Source organism: Thermobia domestica, chromosome 5, assembly GCF_964235325.1.
Source record: "Thermobia domestica chromosome 5, izTheDome1.hap1.1, whole genome shotgun sequence".
Lineage (NCBI taxonomy): Eukaryota > Metazoa > Arthropoda > Insecta > Zygentoma > Lepismatidae > Thermobia > Thermobia domestica.
The window spans coordinates 2,227,264-2,251,784 of record NC_137458.1 but is presented as its reverse complement, the minus strand read 5'-3'; the positions used below and the strand labels follow the sequence as shown (position 1 = coordinate 2,251,784).

Sequence of the window (24,521 nt, the reverse complement as noted above, 5' to 3'; positions counted from 1 at the left end):
AGTATAAAATAATAATAATAATAATTGTGACACTTTATGTAAACATGTCTAATATAATTTCAAACTACACACAAACATAATATTTTAAGGTGGTAAAAATGCAATATGTCGTTCTTTAAGAAATTCTGTTCCCAAGCACACAAAATTGAATAACTGTTTATATCTATTTGTATACGTATTTGTGAATAAAGTACAAAAGGATAAACGAATTTAATGTTGTCTTGTTTGTTTCCCCTTTACAGAACTTTATTGCTTATAGATTACAATGTTTACATAACCTACATAAAAAGAGCAGTGCTTAAACTACAGGGAAGTACACACAAAAATAAGATAGCTATAGAATCTGGCACCACTATCGCTGATACTGCCAGAATTGTCGCCTTCAAACACTAGATATGTTATGTTTTAGTATTTGAAGCTGGATAAATTTATCTGTATTTTCTGTCCACTTATGGCTCAAGTATACATATCCAATTACTGAGCAATCACAAGAGAAAACAATATAAAAGCCTAGATTATTCGCTTAGATTAAATTCGGCTCTAATACGAGAACATACAGGCACTAGAATTAACAAATCCATTTCAATGCAGATTTAAAAAATAAATAAATAAATCATTTCTGGACATTTAAATCTACATATTCTTTTACTTAATTCGAATTCATACGAAAGTAAAGTAAATTAATTATCAACAGATGTTAGTATTATTATATTTAATATGATGATAAAATTCAAAATAGTTCAGTAAAATTGAAACAGCTTTAAGATTTTTAAACCAACAATCAGAACATAATCCGTACACTTTTTAATTATTTTGTTTCATTAGGTAAATTTTCAACTACATGCTTTCAAATACAAAAAATAAAAAAGAAAGAAATTGTCCCAACAATAAAAGAAATGTTTAACAAAGTGCATGCAAAATTTCAATATTTATGTGTTAAATTTAGATGAATTATCCTTTAATTATTTTGTTTCAATTTGTCTTTGGGAAACATTTGAGCATCTAGCTGTTGATTTACATGAATTATCCTTACATTATTGATTCAATTTGTCTTTGGGTAAAGTTTGAACACCTACCTGTTAAATTTAAATAAACTGTCCTTTGATTATTTTGAATCAATCTGTTCTTGGGGAAGTTTGAACACCTATTACATTTAAATGAATTATCCTTGCATTATTGATTCAAATTTGTCTTTGAGTACTTTGAACACGTATCTGTTGGACTTAAATGAACTATCTTTGGGGTTGTTGATTCAATTTGTCTTTGGACAAAGTTGTACCTATCTACTAAATTTAAATAAATTGTTCTTTGATTATTTTGAATTAATCTGTCCTTGACAAAGTTTGAACACCTATCTATTAAATTAAAATGAATTATCCTTGTATTATTGATTCAGTTCGTCTTTGAGCGAAGTTTGAACACTTACCTGTTAAATTTAAATGAATTGTGCTTGGATTATTGATTAAATTTGTCTTTAAGCAAAGTTTGAACACCTATCTATTGAACTTAAATTAACTATTTTTGGGGTTATTGATTCAGTTTGTCTTTGGACAAAGTTTAAACAACCTTTCGGTTGAATTTAAATTAACTAGTTTTGAATTATTGATTCGTTTTGTCTTTTTCAAAGTTTGAACACCTTTCTGTTAAATTCCTTTAATTATTTCGTTTCATCCTGTTCTTAGCCAAAGCTTGAACACCTATCTGTTAAATTTAAATGAATTATCCTTTCATTATTTTGAATCAATCCTCCTCGGGCGAAGTTTGAACACTTATCTGTAAAATTTAGATGAATTTTCCTTGGATTATTGATTCAATTTGTCTTTGGGCAAAGTTTGAACACCTATCTGTTGAACTTTAATTAACTATCTTTGGGGTTATGGATTTAGTTTGTCTTTGGACAAAGTTTAAATAACCTTTCGGTTGAATTTAAATTAACTATGTTTGGATTATTGATTAGTTTTGTCTTTGGGCAAAGTTTGAACACCTTTCTGTTAAATTCTTTTGATTATTTCGTTTTATCCTGTTCTTAGCCAAAGCTTGAACACCAATCTGTTAAATTTAAATGAATGATCCTTTGATTATCGATGCAATTTGCCTTTGGACAAAGTTTGAACACGTATCTGCTGAACTTAGATGAACTATCTTTGTAGTTACTGATTCAATTTGTCTTGGACAAAGATTGAACACCTACCTGTTGTATTTAAATTTACTATCTTTGGATTATTGATTCAATTTGTCTTTGGACAAAGCTTGAACACCTATCTGTTAAATTCCTTTGATTATTCCGTTTCAACTTGTTTTTTAGCCGAAGTTTGAACACCTACCTGTTAAATTTAAATATATGATCTTTGATTATTATCGATTTAATTTGTCTTTTGGCAAAGTTTGAACATCTGTCTGTTCTACCGTTTAGATATTTTGTTTCAGTGAATTATTGCAAGTATCATTTCGGGATAAGTTCAGGGGAAAAATAGGGAAAATTTGTCTAATTTTTAACAGCAAAATATTTCTGCATCATGAATATGCGATTTTCAGTTTAACGGTCAATGTTATGCCCTACGGCTAAAAGAGGAAGAAAATAAATGTGAGTGAATGAAAAGAAAAAAGATAGGATGAGGCAGTAAGAAGAAAACAGAAAAGAAAGAACCTCAAGAAAATCTACATAAATCGGCCCTGTTCCTCACATATTCAGAGGGCAGGGATCTAACTAGGAACCCTTAGCACCAGAACTGAACCTTTAACCACTGAGGCACGATGCTCCTTACTACGTTAACCATATTTGTATTCAGTTCTTAGATGTCAACACAAAATATACTAAAATACGATTAAAGAATTAAGAGGTATTAAATATTATATCCAAGAACTCGACAAGTTAATAACCATGAACCCACGTACTTAATACAAGAACACGCCAACAATCATACGTATACAAATTCTATTCGCTACACACTATAATTCATCGTGCGACTAGTACAAATTTATTATTATTGCTTTGATTAGTAACAAACAAATGAATTACATGCAGCATGTTCATATTGACATACGTACAGTCATGCAGAATGCGATGTATATATATATATATATATATATATATATATATATATATATATATATATATATATATATATATATATATATATATATATATATATATATATTGATTTAAGAATTTAATTTACCGAGCTTTTAATTACTGTTTTAGCACTCGACAGTTGGCGAGGCGATTACGAACGCCAGTGCACAGACTAACTACCCAAACGATGATGTACTTTGTAGATTTTAAACAGCGTGAAATCTCTGCGTAATTAGTACCGATAAGAAAGCATTAAAACTGCATTCTGTAGATTGGAATCACGAAACATAACACAAAACGTTTTGCTACATTCACTCGGCACGGAAATGAAGAAAATAATCAACGCGAATTACTCCATTGTATAACTATGTTTCAAAATAGCCACTCTATACGATAACCGTGTGCGTTAAGGAGGTTTTATATAATATACTTAGTATAAAACAACTTACAATCTGGTAATGAATGTTTCTCAGATTACCTTTGGTTAAATTGTGCCATGTTTTCATTTCTTTTTCTCATATTCATTTATAACAGAAAACAACACTGAAAATTTACAGAATAGTACAGCGCCCTAAAATATGAGAAAGACTTACTTGTACAGTCACTTGAAAGTATGTGAAGAATACAATTTAAATCGCACTGAAGCTATATAGTGCAAGTACAAGGAAGAAATGTGAACCATAAATTATACATGTTCCTTGCACTGTATTTAAACTATGTAACATGGCTGTGCTTTTATCGTGTTTTCAAGTGGTTAAAAAAAGGGCCAGTCGCTGACGAATTGAAATGTTCGAAGAAAATAAGAATGCTCGAAGGAGAACCAGGTTGTTTTAATTTCGAATTTTAGTGTAAGACAAATTATGAAATGCTATTTTGAAAATAAAATGGGAAGACAATGTTACGTGTGTTTTCAGCGAAAAAAGATGAATGAAATGTAACCAAGAAAATAGTGCAAAAATTGTTATTGTAATTCTATGTAATTTTTTAATATTTATACCTCATATAAATTTTCTTGCAAAAAAGAAAATTTTTATGATCATTGACGTGCAAATAAAATTTATAACAAAATTTTTACACTATTTTCTTAATAATGTTAAATAATGCCTGATATTAATTTTCTTAGGCAGTTTTAATTGATAAATATCTCTCATTATCAAAAACTAAATCCATTATGACGTCACAAGAAAAATATTGAATAAAAAGTACTTTACTAAACTATATTTTTGGTATAGGTCAGGTGAGTACAACAAATGGTACCTTTTATAGGAACAAGTTAGTTCTCTCGCGACTATGTGAATAGAGCACGCGCGTTTGCTACAGGTGAGCTGGGTTCGATTCTCGGCGGAAGATCACCTGATTCGGATCCCACATTCAGCTGTAGGAACAACTCTCATATAACCTCGCTGCTGAACCGGAAGCTAAATTCAAATCAAATCAAAACCGAAACAAGTCCGTGTACAAGAAGTTTCGTAGGGTCTTGAATGTAATCTGGAAACAATAGGGTAGGTGTCTCTAGCGTCAACAGTAACGAGTCAGGAATTAGTACTATTTTCTCTACAAGTTTAAAAAAAAGAATTTTGGGAAAAACAAAGAAAAAAGGATCACTGCAATCTTGGCCAATAATTAGTTTTTGGACCAGGGGCCACAAAATTTGTTGATGCCCCTAAATCGACTTTTCCTATTTTCTATGGAATAAGCACATCATACTGAGTTAAATGATAGTTTGGGTTTGGCCACACTATATGTAGTTCTCCAGATATAAGGCCTGCAAGAACATTTTTATTGAAATATATTGGATCTTTAGATTCTTTTTTTTTTTTAACTTAATAATTCCAGTAAGTTTTCTCGGGCTATCAGCCAGGTGAAAACTTACTAGAATCTCGTAGCCTGGAAAAATTCAATTTTTACTTAACAATTTGAAAGCATTATCTACGAAACAAATAATATTAGATAGTACCATCTATGAAACACATAATATTATTTTAAGAAAATACATTGTTCTTTTGTTCCAAATGCAAACGTTCTTCTCTTTAGGAAGAAAATCAGGCAAAAATACATGATTCAAACCTCATATTTAATTTTTTTTAAAAGCACACTTTTTGTTATGGCATTATGGCATGGTTAGAACCTATCAAGTGTAATTCAAGTGAATTTTGAGCCTTGGTAAAAGTGATAAACTTTTATGACCTGCTGGCAATAGTAAAATCGTTCTAATTCAGAGGAATCGTACAGAAGGAAAAACAGGCCAAACAATATTTCTGAAATCTATAGAGTTGTCTCGAATGAAAGCCATCCATGAGTTTTTTTTTCTTGCTTTTCTCAATCATCCGTTGAGTATAGTGTAACACAATTTTTACACTTACTTTGTTGAATATGTGGGAAATATTTGCTTCTTAGATGGGAATTAGACATTTACCCCTTTAAATTCAATGAAAAATAACACTAAAGCCATGATTCTTAACTTAAGAGAAAAAAAATTAAGATTTTATGGATTTTTCAAAATGTGATGTTACTTAGAACAAATTTAATTTATTCAAAAAGTTATATGAAATGACCTCTGCGATTGTTTTGAAGTGTGTTCAGCATCTGTTAAACGATCTCAAACATTTTACTACCAATATCTTCGAGTAATCGCTGATGATACAAATCACGCATGGATACCAATCACGCCAGATTGAAGCACGCGATTCACTGACGAATTCTATTACAAACATTGTTATAATCACCTGTTGGAAACAATGATAACAAGATTTCGTGTCCAGAAAGGCACCATTTTTTTTCAACAGTTGTCTTATTAAGGACCAGAGCTACAACATTTTGGTAAAGTTCTGATACGGTTATTAAAGAAGTAAGTAGTGGATACGTGTCTCGTAGCAACATTGGATAGTTGAATCCAGGATAGTTTTATCTATTAGTTATCGAACTGACAGTTTATTTTTAAAAGAAAAATTTTGTATTATTTTTAGTATGTCAGGCTCTTAAATCGAATTCCTTACAAGCCATTTATTGATAATAATTAATTAATTACAATAAATATTACTCGTAAATAACACTGGAAGCCAAAAAAATAATAAATAATCGATCGGGTTGACGTAAATTTATTATTAATCAAACTATGTCAGTTACATATCTGCCGTTAACTTTAATTTCTACAAGAAAATTTTACATTTAATGTCCAATCTTTATTTCAAAATACTCTTTAGGAAATCCGATAAATAAATTATTCTGCATGAAGCCGACAACCAAAAACACGAATCTTTCACCTATTTTTTTTCTTTCTTTCAGAAACCTGTGAAACTAAGCCAAATCAATCAAATAGACTTTCTTGCCGGGAAAGTGAAACGTAAAGCCCAAGTTTATAATAAAACCAAATTTGTTTTTTTAGGAACAGAGAAGGCTCAGATTGATATTTTCTATCAGCCATATTTTGATTATAGACACTATGCAAAATTTATACAAAAGATATATTATTAAATCAAATTATCTAGGGGTACATCTTGATAATTGTTTAAATTCAAGAAAATTAAGTCGAAGCAACAGTTTCAATTTAAAAGCACTGTATGTGCTCGGGCTTCAGTTTAGTGTTAAGGATTCTCTACATTACACATTTCTCCTCGCAATTTTTACTCTTCCAACCAGGCCCGTATCCAGGAGGGTCTAGGGAGGCCGGACCCACCTAAATTTTTACTGGCCCCCTCTAAAATTTTCACAGTAGGCTTGCAAATGAACTATAATATGGTGATGAACTATATTTTTTGATTGGGTTCCCCCTATATTTTCGGGCTGGCTACGGGCTTCCTTCTAACTAACGAAGGTACCTATCATGAGCTACAGCTGAGATATTCGTTGGCAATTATTACAATGATATATATATATATGGCTATGCACCGAGGGAGATGGTGATGATAAGGTGAATAATAATGAAAGAATGACAAAAATAGAACAAAACAGAAGAAGCTTGCACAATGTGTTTGTTCCGCCACTTGGCGCGAGCTGGGATCAAACAAGAGACTCACATGTCAAAGGTGAGCCAGGATCCCAGAAACTTGACTTAAAGAAAAGAAAAGAAACTAAGATTTCATGAACCTCCTTCAGATTTAACTCCAACTAATATATATATATATATATATATATATATATATATATATATATATATATATATATATATGAGTATGACTAAGGTAAAACAAAAATTTTTAGGACAACTAAAATTGGATCAAAAATCGAGATCTTGACCAATAATTAGTTTTTGGATCAGGGGCCACAAAATTTTTGAACGGCCCCTAAATTGAGTTTTCATATTTTTTACGGAATAAGCACATCACACTGAGTTAAGTGGTAGTTTGGGTTTGGCTACACTATATGTAGTTCTCCAGATATAAGGACTACAAGAGAATTTTTAATTGGAATATATCGATTGGATCCCAATAACCGTAAAAGGTAACTTGAGAAAACTCAATATTTTAAGCGTAAGAATTCAAATTATAAATTAACAAAAGTTGTTTGAAACTTCAAGAATTCGGTTTATAATAATTTTCCTAAATACTAATTTGAAAGTAATGTTAATATTCATTATTATTTAGTATTCATCGAAAGTATTATATTTTACGGATTATAAATACATGTTATCTAAATCTTGAACGAATAAATACATTTGTCATTCCCGTAATAAACTTATTCTCTTTAGCTTTGTCTATAATGATGCGTTAATCAGGATAATTTGACAGAACGTATACAGTTAAAACATGTAAATGCATTAATAAATCCGTCATCAAATCACATATTTATGACTTCTACAAACTTGATTTATTTTTATTTCAGCCAAATCTTTTTGTTAAATGTTAAGTATCACGTACACTAGTAATTTCAAGTATTTTGACACTTATTTATTTTAATTTTTTTATTTTATTTTATTTATTTTATTTTATTTTATTTTTTATTTTTTTGCACATCCCATTAAAATAATAATAAATTCTTACTTCGGTTTACGCTACGCTCATACAAACAAATTAATAATTAAGCCTTATCTCCTTTTACGAGAAATGGGCACTCTTTCGCTTGCGATGGCGTCCATTTTCGTTTCGAAAGCACTCTAACCCAGAGAAGAACTGCGGCTGGATGTAGCAAACGAGAACTAAAATACAACACTTGAGGAGTGTATTTGCAAAACATACTAAATCCGTTAGGTAGAGTTCCTCGAACTAATCTTTTTACATTGAAACACTATGGAGTAAGTGATATTCCAAACAGAATTTACCACAAAAAATTATGTGTTTTCACTAAAAATAATTACAAAATTTAGCGCAAGAGGTTCCATACTATACTCTTTCATATTCAATTCAAAATCGGACAGTTTTGGATTTATCATGTTTTGGAAATACATTCCTCATTTATTAACAGAATAATTTTCCGTATGATATGTGGATGTTAGAATAAATAATACTCATGTGAATACAGCGGGATGTATGGAATATAAGCATAAGACACGTGTATTATTACCAAATATATGAACGATATATATATATGCATAGACACATATAATTTTATGAATTTCACATAAAAAGCTTTTTAACACTATTTCCTTAAATTAAACCAATTTGCTTTTATGTGAACTTAACTTTTGTTCTGTATGTGGTCTTTGGTCACCCTACAACCAAAGCATTAAAAAATACTACTACTACTACTACTACTACTACTACTACTACTACTACTACTACTACTACTACTAATAATAATAATAATAATAATAATAATAATAATAATAATAATAATAATAATAATAACCACCCTGATTTATTAAGTTTTCTCTTGCGCAAACGAGAGGTGGTCAGCTATCTTCATAACTGTAAAATAAATATTTAATCCAAATTGTTCTTTCGAACACTTGTCAACACTACACAAATTTTTCATTCAAATATTATTTGTTTGAGGCTATATACAGGGCGATTTTTTTAAACTCACGGATTTCATTTGGGTCTAGAATTTCTAACAGAAGTCCGATTTTCATGCGGTTTGTGGCAAATGATCAAGGAAGGATGGAAGATTTATAGGACCATATTTACTGGTTTAAATTCATCCGGGGTAATATCGGTCACGCCTCAAGAAAAAAACCGCAAATATTCGCTAGTGTACCTTACAATTGGAATCAAGTGCGATGCTTTTTGAAGATTTGAGTTTTATTCTTACATGGAAACCTCGCCAAGATCAATAAGAATAAGAAATAGGAAACTTGGCCATTGTATTGGGAATTGCGCTGTACAGTTCTATGCTACTGTGTGAGTATGATCAGGACATAGTGAAAATAGTGTAGATACGCTTTGGAGCAACATGAGTTTATCGCTCTACCCCCAAGTATAAAAAGCTTCTTAGATACTAAATCATTCCAGTTAGAAATTTGTAGCACACGTTAGTACGTATAATGACTTGAAGGGGAAGCTACCAGTGCCCATCCAGTGACTTATAAAAATATTATACCTTCAACTCGATAGTTATGGGAAAGGTGTAACCCTCTAAACCTTGTTCATTTTTTGAGAATAAAAGTATCCTTAAATAAAGAAATATACTTTTTTATTCCAGTGATAACCGTTATTGCACAAAAATCAAGAAATCATGAAATCGAAATGTTTTGTAAGACACGATTATCTAATTATGTATGCGTGACAGATGGATGTACGTGAAATAATGAATTCATCCTAATAACCATCAATTATTTGAAGATAATACCGGTAGAAAAACATAAATATTTAATCTGGAACCGAACTTTTTAAAATTATTGATAACAGTTAAAAAATGAACGTTTTCTACAAAATGTTGGAATTCTATAAAAACCGTTGGGTTTATGTAGTTAATTTTTTTTTAATATTTTCAGTGAATTTTTTGAAAGTTTCACAAATTATCTACCAAAATTTGAAAAAAACAGTCATGGCGGATCTAGCCTGGGCCTATGAGCCTAGGCCTCCCAGTTTTTTGAACCCCAAAAATAATTGAAACTAAGAAATATTTTTGAAAGTTTATAGGAAGCGTTGTCTTTTATTGGAAAATTTTTGAAACATTAGATATAGTCCCAGTTTCGATTTTTCTGTTATATAATGTGTAAAACAATACTTGAGTTTTACAATATCAACGTCCAACCTAATCATAGTATTCATCAAGAGAGAGTTTAGTTGGAAACATCTGCAGGATCCATGAAAAATTGTAAACTTATTATATACTTATCAAAGTCTGGATTCTGGTTGCCTTCCCCACCCCCTTAGTTTTTACCTTCTAAATCCGCCAATGAAAACAGAATGTAAAACAATGGACCATCTGATATTGAATATGTATATTAGATTTTGTAGAAAATGTTAGATTTTCTATTGTTAGATTTTGTAGAAAATGTTGCTTTGTTTTGTCACTGTAAATAGAAAATATTTAACCTTTATGATAACAGCTGATCCTTTTCGGCTGTGTTTCTCTCTGAAATAGTTGTGTTACAATTATTGGAATATTTGTTGCTGATATTGTCTCGTGCTTAGCCTTAACAATATTCCGATATTCGCTTTCAATATTTGAGAATTATTCGCTATCCAAATTCTTGTTCAAATGATAAATCTTCAAAAATTACAGTATATGAATTTTAATGTTACTCTAAAATATCGCTAACTGTTACGACATACGATTTTCCTGAGAACTAGTGTTGTTCAAGAGGACGGGATTTGAGGCTATCTCGTCTCAAAAAAGGTGAACGTGCAGATCGTCTCGAAAAGTTGTTTCGTCTCGTCTTGGCTCGTATCTTGGGCGAAACTACTGAGAATAAATCCTTGGCTATTTTAGGTATTTTTTTTTATTTAGAAACAGCTTGACATTAGTTGCTAACTTTATCCATATCAGCTGTGTTATTGAAGTGAAAACTCCAGTATCACACAACAATGTATTTCATGTGACGTCAATCTGCCCTGGAAATCTACGCTATGCACTTCGTGTTCTGTGGACTACGACCATTTCCCTGCTGGGAACGATATTACAATATAATTATTATAATTAACATCTAACTATGCATATTGTTAGTTTTTAGGCATTATTATGGTTCCTGTTTTGAAAGTTCTCCTTCTCTTCTCCTTTGTGACACAGCATGGTCGCGAGCGACTAATGTTCATCTGTGTTTGAGCCCAAAAGCTGAATACCAAGTAGCTGCCACGACCAGTAGTATGCCACAGAAGATGTGAATGCGAGTATGGAGATTGTTGCTGGAAGCGGACGGTTTAATGTATGCACATAATCGACATTGCATGCTATTAACTCTTCTCTACCTCACTAACATATGCAGTATTGGTCCATCATTTTCTGCCTGTCTTTTATTTCTGCTTATAACGTTTCCCTGTCTCTATACAAGTACTTTTTAACATATTGTCTTTTTATTTAATCAGTCGTTGCCTTATACTGGCTTAACAATTAACAATCGTTACACAGTTCGTTCTCTGAGCAAAGAGAATACACGAATCAAAACAACAGACTCAACTGAAGCCTGGTTGCACAGAAGGACGAAATCAAGAATCAGAATCAGAAAAAAAGAAGTGAATCAAAACTTGTTGGATGGAAAAATTCCTGTTCCTCAAGAATTCTGTATTTTAAAAACAAATGATGTTGTGAATACATCAAGTTTAACATATTCGAAGCAGAGATACAACGTTACATTACTTGAACTGTTTTCAACAGATCTCTTCGCCTGAGAGGATACTAAGCGCTTTTACAATATTCAAAGTACAGAAAAACAGTATTTTCGAAGAAGTATTGAAGTTTCGTTATCAACATTTACGGTACAACCTATCGGAAACGCAAAGAGTTAGTAACGTATTTACAAAATACAACATATTTAAAATACGTAAACAAAAAATCACAACGAGAAACTGGCATTTAAAACTGTCAGATGTTCCAACGTAACCTTCATGAGCATTCCCAGTGCCAGATTTAGGTATAAGCTAAACAAGCTATCCAAAATATAAGAAAAACAATAAATAAAATACAATCTAAAGTATCTATTGAAGCTTTCCTGGCGACGTATTGTGAACAGTTCTTCTCGGGCTAGCAGCCAGGTAAATACTGTTATATCTTGCGACGTTTTCAGGGCTGACATCGTCCTCATCGTCTTCATATTCGCCTGAAGATGAGGACGATGTCAGCCCTGAAAACGTCGCAAGATATAACAGTATTTACCTGGCTGTTAGCCCGAGAAGCCCTGTTCAAAATACAATCTATGTATAACAAAGTGCTTAGTGTTGTGTAGAGTCCTATGATGTAAGTAAGGGATGCCATCTGCTAGCCTGCTTCCTAAAATATTACTAGTTTCTTCATTTTTGTACATAGGGTGCCTACGTTCATGTGCACACAAAAAGGCTCTCATTATCTTCAGTAGCTTAGGGCTTCACCAGACCTAAATCCAGCTCTGGGCATTCCCTAGACTCAAATACACGCTCATGTTCAAGTTACAAAAGCAATGAACGTCTTGTTACATATATATGAGTCGTCTAGTTCCAAAACGGCTCTTACCCATTTCTATGAAAGTCCAGAAAACCGAAAAAAGTGTAGGACGATTTTGTAGAATAGGATGTTCAGGAAATGTTTTGAGGGTGTTCAAGTTTTCATATGAACACACTGAAGTATTCCCAGTTCTAAAAAACATGCATATCCTACATTTTTCCTACGTTTTCTGGGATTTTCTGTAAATGGACAAGAACTGTTTTGGAACTAGACAATCCATATAGTAAATCTCAATGTTCTCAATGTACTCATGTGTATACCATGAGTCAGCTATGAGACTAATTATCGGGACGATAGTCATTGTAAATATATATATATATATATATATATATATATATATATATATATATATATATATATATATATATATATATATATATATATTAAAATAATCGAGGCATTAATTCCTATAAAAGAAAAAGTTATTTAATTGTAAAAATCGATTCTGTGTATGTTGTTTGATGTCCGGTCTTAAACGATGAAATTTGTTCCAATGAAATCATACTTTCTATGGAAAACTTTGATGATAAATTTTCAAATATATTTCTTCCGGTGACTGTGGTTTCATTGTTGAAAATAAAATGTCACATTTTCGGACTGAAGAACACAAAACTACCACCCTTTACTTTTGCCATGTTTTATTAACAAATCATAAGTAATACGTAATGAGTTCTGAATTAAACAATAAATTTGATATAGACTATAATTTTCCAGCCTCTACTTCACGAAAGATGGAGAAATCTGGACTATTTGCATGTCGACGAGAACAGAAACGCAATTTATATTTATATATATATAAAATTAGTTACAAGAAAGTACTATACATTCATGTGGATTGTTGAGGAAACGGGGTAACCCTCTAAAACTTGTTCATTTTTTGAGGATAAAAATCCCCGTTTGAAAAAAAATATACATTTCTTTACTTCAATGATAACGTTATTGCACAAAAATCAAGAAATCGTGCAATCGAAATGTTTTGTAAGACACAATTATCTAATTAAGTAGACCTATGCGTGATAGATGGATGCATGTGAAATAATGAATCCTTCCTAATAACCATCAATTTTTTGGAGGTAATGCCAGCAGAAAAAGATTTAATCTGGAATCGAATTATTTTTATTGATAACAATTAAACAGCGAAAGCCTTTTACAAAGTGTTGAAATTCTATAAAACCACTGAGTTTACGTAATTCAAATTTTGAAAGAAAAAATGTTTTGAAACAATTGTTTGAATGTTTTACAAAGTATCTACCAAAGTTTGTAAAACAGAATGTAAAATAATGGACCATCTGATACTGAATATATATATATCTAAAGATTTTGAAGAAAAAGTTTGATGAAATTATCCGACCTTGACGAAACTTGTAATGATCCTAGATCTTGATGAGCTTAGTACCCAAGTGAGATATTACAGTGTACAGGACTTTAATGCCCAAATTATGAGCCATCAAGTTCGGAGGTTTGATTTCGTCAAATTTTCGCATAAATCAATAAATGATATTTACAACAAAATACATGGAACAAATCTATTACAAATGTTACCTTGATGTCTAAGAACATAATGAATGACTTGATTCATTAATTATATTGTAAATGCAGTGTGTATTTATAATAAAGAATTGTTTTTAAAATTCAGTAATGGCGATTTTGTTTTTCCGGAGTAGGGAAACTCACTATTTCGTCTGTTATTATGGCCACTCAGCTCCTCAGTTGCTTCAGCGTGATAGTTCAAAATCTTCAATATTTTACACCCAGTTAGTAATCGTTGTTGAAATCATTTATTTATTTGTCATCAACACAACTGGTGTACAACAAAATAAATTTACAATATAAACATAATATTGTATGTTGGAGAATATAATATTTTCTTAAACATATAGTTCATATTTCAGATGGCAATTTCTTTGTGTTCGACACATATTTTGTTATAAGAAGAGCATATTCTCCGGCATATCAATTATACATTGGTCCTTGCTTTCATGCAATAGAACAGGCCACAGTTATCAGCACGAGTTTTAAGTGTCGGGACATAAAAATTTAGTATATATCAGATCCGTACAATTAAACTCTTTTTGTACTATTTCAAGTGGAGAAAAATCACGTCTACCATGTTTTGCCCTTGTACAAGTATAGGGATACAGAAGTTGTCTATTAATGTTAGATAGTTTTCATAAGATGGATAGATTCAAGTTCTCTTGCATGGTAAGTATTTGATAAATTTAGGGTTCCAGATCACAGCAGCATATCCCAGTTTTGATCAGACATAGGAATAACACATTTTTGTTAGTGTGGTGATATTGTTATGCGCTGGAAAGCAATTACTAAAGAAACATTTATCCTCCATATGAACAGAGTTCGTAAATAATAATAATAATAATAATAATAATAATAATAATAATAATAATAATAATAATAATAATAATAATAATCTAATTATGGTATTACGAGAATTACAAAATACGTTGACACAAGTCTGCCCCACTCCAGCATTAAATCAAATATAAATCGTATAAAATTTCTCAGATTCTGGCGAAAATTGAAATAAACTAAGAAACCTTGCTAAAATTTTTAAGGGAAAAATTCGTAAACATAGTTATTATGGTACTTTCTACTATATAAAATAGTGAGTACTACATGAAACCATGGGTATTTTAATAGGGTGTCAAGTAATTATCCCATGGGATATTTTAAGTGCGAAATTTACTGATTTTCACTAAATACATTAGCCTTAAAACACACTAGTGGATTTAAAAAATATTTTGCATATACAGGAAAAACTCATTTTTTATTGCTGCATTTTTTAATCCTGTCACCCAGTTCTGCTGAAGAAGAGATACTGTGGTGGAGAACGGCCTGCATAATAACCTACACCTACCAACTGCACCAGATTTAACTCCACTCAAAGTTAGCAGCCAACGTTGTAAGTTAGTTCTCCATCTTTTGTATAAGGAATTAAAAGAACAAACGCCTTATAGAAAAAAAAAATACTTTTTCAGTTTAACGATCCACGTATTATGCGCTAAGGTGGGAGAACCCAGAGAAAATCCCACACACACGGTAAAAGACAGCTACTGCAAGCAGTGTGAGCATTACCGGGAGAAACCCCTTCTTTGAATTAGAAGTATACCTATTTTTACTTAATAAAAATTATGTATGATGCAAGATAAACATGATCTGTCATTTTCTTCTAAAATCCATTGCATGCCTCGCATAAATGTCTCTTGACTTGCAGACTGATTGCAAATAGACTTAAAATTAATTTTCCTAGCAGGGCGCAGAATACCACAGCAAGGGCTGACACCACAATGTTCAAAGTACCAAGTGTCAAAAGGAACCGACTTCTAGATATTAATAAAATGAGATTTTTCTCTAACTACGAACCCTTTCTGTCTCTTTCTTTATTACTTCAGCACTAGCAAAGCGTTTAATGTAATTTCTGAATTAACACAGGACGCAAAATGTTTGGTAATTATTGGGGACTAAATATTTTAATTTAGCAATAGATATTTGGCGTTCACTTTGTTTGCTTTCGGGTAAATGACCAACAAGCTGTCTACTGGACTGAGGCCTTAAATTCTATTGCCCTGAACTAACATTTAAAAAGATATATACAGAATATGGTTGTAGCCATTTTTGATTTCTTTGTAGGGACTCCTCAAAATTTTAACAACAGGGTCTGTGTTCTTTTATTAAAGATGTTTAGAAATATCGTGTTTACAAATATTGTGCTTACACCATAATTAACATTCAAAAACATGTCCTGATCAGATATACCAGATTTTATAATGAAATAGTAATTATGCGCTTTCAAATATAAATTTTATTCACTTTATTGTAATAGGTCTTCGTATTATTTTGGATTCAAATCCGGCCTATGACAACAGGTATCTACTTTGTCTAAACTGTAAGAGTGATTTACGCGTTTTCGAACTGAAATAAAAACTTTTTAGTTATATTAATATATATATGGCCTGATGTGTTGAATTATTAAAAAAAAAATGATTTAAGAAAACAAATATTGCTAGAAATATTGCAAACTTTCCACAAAAATCAACGGTGAATACTAATGTCTATGTAACATCATTAGAAATTACTCAACTTTTAAACAGCAAATTCAGTATTCGCTTAGTTCGGCGCCCCTTCCTATGACTTGTTACCTGGTAATGAGCCCATAAGCTGCACACAAGAGTGATTTTTTTTTTTTTATTCATTTATTGTTCAAGATAGTATTTATCAATACGTGTGGACATTAGGAGAGAAGTTTCGTATTTTTCCTCGAATCGTGTGATACTTTAGGTGTCAGTAAAAAGATAGGATCTTGATAAAAGTGCGTTTAATATAACCATTTGAACCCTCCTGAACCATTTTACCCACCGCACTTTTTAGCTACACAACTGAAATATTAAGTTTCTTTATTCCGGAAATATGTTTATCATTCATTGAATCTTTAAGGGTAAGCACTGCATTTGCAGCATAGCTAAGCAACATTCGCATCATTCACTTTCGCATCCTTCAAATTAAGGTTTCCAGGGTTGAAGCGTGTATTTTTCAAAATCGCACTTTATTTTTTATTTTTTTATTTTTATTTTTATTTTATTTTTATTATTATTATTATTATTATTATTATTTTTTTTTTTTTTTTTTTTTTTTTTGCAAAAATTGGACAAAGTCAGAGCCCAACTTAGATGCCCGTAAATCAGGAACCAAAGTCCTACGTACTATAATATTTGATATACTTACTAAGTCTCATCAAGATCTGATTAGTTTCATCGATCAAGTACGACGTATACCATCCTTTGTACAGTCAGCAACAAAAGTTCTTCAGTGAGTTAAAAAAGAATGTAATTTTCTACATGTTTCAGACATACCACTGTTATTCCCAAAATTAATTTTACCAAACGAAAAAAAAAACTTTTGTCGCTGACTGTACCTGATTTTAAAAAATATTTGTGTATTTTATAGAAACATTCAGTTATCTTTAATGGTCAAGTTTAATTTTCAATAATACAAAATTAATTTTTTAAAAATAGATCGGCTACAAATATTTATTACGAGTTTGTTTATTGTTTATTGTTTTGAGAGAAAATTGTAGTATAATTGTTTTATGTTAACTTTGATATATCCGAGAATAAAAGTTAATTTATGGTAAGAAATTATAGCTAACTTTATAGAATACTTCTCTATAAAAACTTTTAAATGTATTATAGCATTATTTATGTTTCTGAGTAAAAATGTGTGTGTATATATAATTTTTAGGTGGCATTTTCTTTTTTTACGTTATTACATTATTATTCTGTTATTGATCTAGATTTCTGCTGCACATCATGTAGGGAAAAGTAGCCAATACGGAACGTATGGGTGGCCATTCATGAACGAATTGTTCAAAGGCTGGAAAGCAATTGGACTGTATACCGTTCAAATATCTAATCTCGTCAAATTATAGAACTCAAATAACTGAACACATTGCACAGTTACGAGTGTATATGACTTTAAGAATCTTTTCTCGGACAGGCCATAATAAGAGCTTTATCACATAATATTAATGACAACTATGGTTTTTATTTTTGAATAGATTAAAATTTATAATTACTATATTCACGTCATGGGAAGAAGCAGGCCCGGCCCGTATCCAGGGGAGTCTAGGGGGCCGTCCCCCTAAAATTTTCACGGCAGACTTGCAAATGAACTATAATATGGTTGGGTCGGGCCCCCCTTAACTTCAGCCGGGCCCCCCTACATTTTTGGGCTGGCTACCGGCCTGGGAAGAAGTCTATTAGCCCCTCCCCCTTCCTCCTGATTTAAAGTTGTGACTGGAATGGAAGGTTGTTCACAGGGATGCATTTTTTTATTTCACTCATGTGATATTTAATGTGCACAAAAAATGCAACTAAAATATGTTGTTTCTTATAAGAATAGATTAAAATATCCTCGAAAATTGCAAATTACGCCGAGAACAACGTTTTCCTGCAGACGACTATACCGGTTTTACGGTAGCAATATTTTTAGTGCCGATATTGTGTATTATACCTTGTACGGTGTTTCTATTAACTATGACTAGAGATATATTATTTTATCAATTAATACACACAACGCTGAAACAGTCACATATATAAATATGTAACATTTGGGGGAAAGGTGAGAAAATTGAATAAAAATTTGAATAAGGGGTTTGTAAGAGTTGGGACCCAGTTGGTGGAGATATATAGAGTAGAAATTATTAAAGATGACCGGTTGTAATAATATAAAAGTGAATTTTTGTATCACCTTCACGTAAGCTAATTAATTCATTTAGATGTTTTAACTAAGCACATTTCAATGTATCATTTATTAGTTTTATCCAGATCAAACGTATCATTGGAAATAAATCACGAATTACACAAGGGATTGTATATACGATGCATTTCGGCGCTTCAAACCTTCATTTCATGCACTCATAACTGTGCAGAGAGAAAATCTATGAACAGAGGAGCTATGTGCAGATAGAAAAATATACTTGAGGCATACTTTGAAGCCATTGACAGCAAATTCTCGGTGGTTGTTCTAACAATTGACTTTGAATCACTCAGGAGCAAGTGGTTATTGTCACACCTGCTACAGACACACTATAGCCTCCTATAAAATCCCGGTCTGACATAACCATGTAATTACACAGATGCAAAATATGATTTACTTTCACCCATAGTAAAAAATAAAAATAAACAGTGACACACCTTTTTTCATTTGTACAGCAAGAAAACCATTGTATTAGTGATTCCTGTGTAAGCAGAGAGGTGACGGTCATAGAAGCAATCCGGAGCAATGCTTATTCCCCTCGCTCTCTCGTGAAGGAGCGGAGCGAATCAACCCACGGGCGTGAACAGCTCTCCGCTCTAAAGTAGGTCCGATCGGATCAGCTTTCACCGGTCCACTAGAATCTGCAAGTTCTCTGTCTCTCTTTCCTGGACGAATTAAACAATGAATACTTGAATATTGAAAAAGGAGTCTTAAATGAAAGGGGGAAGCGAATACTCGTGTCATTGCCTCCGCAAGCAAAAGACTCGATTCGACCACTCCGGATGTTTTTGCCTGCTTTTTAATTTCTCGCCAGCGGGATGTTTTATATTGAACACAATCACAAGACACACCTGCTACACAGAGGCAAAAGACAGGATTTACAATGCATTTATGTTCTCTATCGAAAAGTACGAAAGAACCCATGGGGAGGCAGAAAAACCCGTTTTCTAAAGAGCAGGAACCCTATTTCTTTCACTCAATGGGTTAAAGGTGGGTTACTTTGTATTGTCGCGCTACATTCCAAGTATTTCACCTGTTGCCACTGAAAGATAAATTATTTTGTTCCCTCTTCCCGGCTCATATCAGCACATAAACTACGATAATTTACGTGGAGATCGGATATTTTATCTATTTTTTTTTTTTAACAAAAATCGTGACAGAATAGCAACAACGTATACCTTCGATGGCCACTCAACTCTCAACGGATTAGATGCAATTAATCTTTTTTTTTTTTTTTTTTAATATTGGAGGCTGAAAGCAGGGAAAGAGTTGAGATAGGAAAAGCGGTGAACTTTAACCTTCATCACAATGAAACGAGGTGTCGTGTGTTTGGTCTCAGGTTAGAGATTTCGGGACATATAAAACTAATTAATAATAACGGATATTAAAATCTTTTAATATTCTTCAACCATTTCTATACTTCTCTAGTTTTGTTTGTTGAAATTGAGCATCTATTACCAGCAGCGAGGCTATATGAGACGGACCTACAGTTTAAGGTGGCATCCGGACCATGTAATGTGTTCAAATTTTAAAGCTCTCCTACCGAGAATTAAAACATGGACTCCGTGCAGTGTGCGCGCTAGCTACTGAGTTAGAGGACAGTACAAATTTCTTTGGTATCACTGTTCAGTAAGGTGCTTTGGTAACTGCACAACCTTTGTCAGCTTCTGTTTCTGGCTTTCTACCCCAGAGATCGCTACTCCTTAATTTAAATACCTCTCCAATTGCTTCAGAATAATTCCTGTCCTACGATCGCTACCCGAACACACTAATGCGTCCTACAAATATTACTGAATACAATAAAACAGACAATTTGACTCTGTAGCCAACATTAACAGTAATTTCTTACTTGTAGCTCACCCAAATAGGCTAAAAACTTAAAGAAAATGAATGATAGGTTCGACATTTACTGGAGAATAGCCATAACGCTTTCTAAACTACTGTAACAGTCTTTAGTATTGACAAATAATTTACACAACAAAAACGGCTGCGATTTCCACAAACAAAACTTTGTTTGTCCAGCTCTTGGGCTAATATAGGCTATTTAAAATATATATATATATATATATATATATATATATATATATATATATATATATATATATATATATATATATATATATATATATATATATATATATATATATATTCTAACAGTGTGTTCAATGTAAGATGACAGAAACGCATTTAGCAAATCATAACTGAATCAATTACAAGCATTATTTTTAAGCTAAATGTTATATTTAGTGATTCTTTTACAATATAATATTTTTCTCTAATAAAAAAATAAATAATTTATAGGCTAGTGAGAAACTTTTTTTTTAACTTTTATACTTTGCAGTTATTTATTATTATGAAAACCAATATTATACAAAATTATTTTCATGATAAAATGCTCAGTTCAGGGGTAAAGTGGATCTGAAAAGGTAGGGGACGCTTGAAGTCATACCGGCTCCCATGCCTATCTTTGCCCATAGTTTTTTTTTTTTTTTTGAGTGGGAGAACGCCATAGATTTTTGGAAGTGGGGGAACGACGTCCGCCCGTGTTTCCCCTAACTTTTACCCCTGCCTCAGTTTAATATTCATGTTTCTATACGTAAAGCGGGAAAGTGAATGCTTGCTACCGGTAAATTTATGCACCAACCGACATATAATAAATATGGCGACGAAGTGCCAAAAAAGGATTTTCTTCTTGTTAATAAGATAACCTAAAATTGGAAAGTAAAAGATAATAGCTATTATTGATAATCCATAAATTATTTTGTAATTCTCTGTAAATAATGGCAAAGGATACCTACAAAATAATTTGTTAACTCCAGTGGCAGAACTACTTCCAGAAATTTTTCCATCATTAATTCATTTCTCTTAATCATCGTCTCCCTTAGCCTAAAGGAAATAATCGTAGCCTAAAGGAGATAATCGAAGAATAAAAGGAAATAATCGTAGCCTAAAGGAATAATTCACTTCTCTTAATCATCGTCTCCCTTAGCCTAAAAGAAATAATTAAAGTGAACTATTTCATTTTTTTCAGTGACAGAATAACTTTAGTAAACTCAACAAAATTATGCATCCAATATTCTTACAAATAGCCCCGTTCATAGAAGTGCATTTAAAGTCACTAATAGACGACTTATTTTATGCATTACAATGCTTTATTTAATTTATTGATGCATTTATATATTTTGGTTAAATACATTTAAAAGCGTTTTCATGCTCAAATCCTCCGTCTCATACGGAGTTAAACCTAAAAAAAAAAAAAAAAAAAAAAAAAAAAAATTATGGAGCACCAAAGTGTACCATTTAACACATATGGATGCTTCAAACATATGTTTCAGTGGCAAGTGTGTTAATTTTCTCAATAGAGTTTCCAGATATTAAATATTTTATATTCGTATTTAAATAGATTTTTGGACAAAAGCACAGAATAATGGAAGGTTGTAATATGGGTTTGTTTGGCTTTTTCTTTTATACGATGTAAATGTATGTGTGTAGGAAAAAAAAATGAATATAAAAGTGAGGTTAGTATAGTCTTTTGTTTTGTTATGATGTCTTAAGGTTGTCCATGTCGACAATTGTCACATCGTATACGTCCAATAATAAGTGCCTTTCTTTTTAAAGTTGCCGCGGACGCTTTTGCAGTTCTCCACAGGATATGTCCTTCACAGTTCATCGCAACACTTGACGCCGGAGAACAGCGCAGCGGGTTCACTTTGCTTATTGCCTATAGCCACTCGCATAGAGCGATGTTGCCTGCAATTTCTCGCACACAAAGATAACCAAACCCTGTATACCGCGAAACGAATAGTATGATTTTAAAAAAAATGAAGGAAAAAAGAACAAAAACCCAAAATCTGTTTAGTTCGTCCTTTTGTATGTGTACATGTGTGTATATATATACATTCAGTTCGAAGGTTTTCAGGTATCTTTCCGCATAGCGCATTCAAATAACACTTGTTCCATCTTAAATACGATGGTCCATACTCTGGTTCCTCACGGATAATACACAAACCTAATCGGGTCTGACGGGTCGGTGGGAAACAAGTTTGGATAACAAATGAAAAAAGAAAAAAAAATTGGCAGGTATCTAGAATAGAGCTTGATCCGCCATGTGGAAGAATTTGTGGATCAAAATATGTCCCTAGTGAAGCTTGTTATAAGCATAGCGATGCAATGAATATATATACTTTTTAAACATCAGCAAGAAAGACCCCCCAGGCTATTAGGTGTTGAGGCACAACGAGCCTCTTCGTCACATAGTAGCAAAAGAGTTTTTAATGCATTTCCAATGCAGTACTCCGGTATTCCTAGAAGCCTAACTTTAGTGGTACACTCTTATTTGAGGAACAAAAACGATACTTCATTTTTTAATAAGCGAATATTCTTAGATACTGTATAAGAAATAACCACAGCACAGCAACCCACTGTAGCTGGTCCCTTCTTTCTCTTCTTCGTGTACTGGGTCAGTGTTCGGCAAGATGAGCGCCAGCGAAACCTGTTAACTACGTCCCATCATCTAAAGAGCTCGAATATTAATTACAAAATTCCATTCTTAGAACCGTTGGCGTCTACCTACCTGTGCACAAGCCCTGCTTTTGTTCACAACACCACAAAACACATCACACACACGCGCCACGAGCAAACACACCGAAAAACAGAACGGAAATTCGTCTGCCCAAAAAACAAAACTTTTAAGAAATTAAATCTTCGGTTTTTTCTTGTCCACACTATTCGATAAAAGGTATTTTTCAAACACTGTTATCTGCTCTCTTTTTTCGAAACTTAACAAACAAAACACTATCCAAAATTTCTTACAACTCTTCTGCTTTTTGTACTTTTTTTAAATCCATGACAGAAGAAAACACACCACCACCTTCACTGGATCAACATCTACACTTCACAACAGCAGAACCTGCGCGACTGGTAGGACGGCGAGAAACTGAGTGCAGAGCGTGGTGAGGTACGAAGGAGAGACGTCGGAACCGGAACTCACCGAGAGAAGCTTCTGAAGACACACACCAATGTGTCTCGTCAGGTACCTCTTCAGCCAGTTGGTGTTCACTACCATTGTTGTCGCTTCCAAATACCACTCGTATTGTTGCTTTCACATCGTCGTACGGGCAAAACCATTAACTATATTGGGTATTTTGGTCCTCGTATGAACTCAAGACTTATAGAACGAGAATATTGAAAGTTGTTTTAGCTGAAATTCAAGATGCCTAAAAGAAGTCCGTAGTTTAGTAGATATGCAACAGATCAGAGGTCGAAGCACTCAGAAACCAGTTACCAATCGCTCCGTCTGGTTCTCGTCCATCACGTGACCAAGGGCTCCCAATGAACCAGCAACCTGTGCTGTTAGCACCGTAGTTGCTTTTTCCTAATGGGAGTGTGGGGTGTTCTCCCTCCAAGAAGCTAAAAGATGCTTATGGGCATAAGAAGCTATCAAAGACGAAAGAACGCTCTTCGAACTATCATCATTTCCAGAAAGAAGTTTTTCCTCACGATCAAGTGACAACATCCTCAGCGGTTTTTAGGCTTGCGACTGAAAAAAAGGGGGGCTAAAAGAAAAAGCAAGGCATGACTTAAAATTTGTTTCTCTATTAGAACAAAATCTTGCATATTATTTCCCTTGTTACAGAAGGTCCGTGATTCTTGGCTGCCA

At 32.5% G+C, this 24,521-nt stretch overlaps 1 protein-coding gene across 1 annotated transcript in view; it reads right to left on the bottom strand.

The window, feature by feature from the left end:
- ds (dachsous cadherin-related 1) overlaps nucleotides 1-24,003 on the bottom strand; it is a 635,615-nt gene extending 611,612 nt beyond the window's left edge. The window contains exon 1 of the mRNA XM_081758114.1: nucleotides 23,436-24,003. The gene's annotated coding sequence lies outside the window, so the exon portion shown is untranslated. The remainder of the gene's footprint in view (nucleotides 1-23,435) is intronic.
- Between the last annotated feature and the right edge of the window lie 518 nt (nucleotides 24,004-24,521).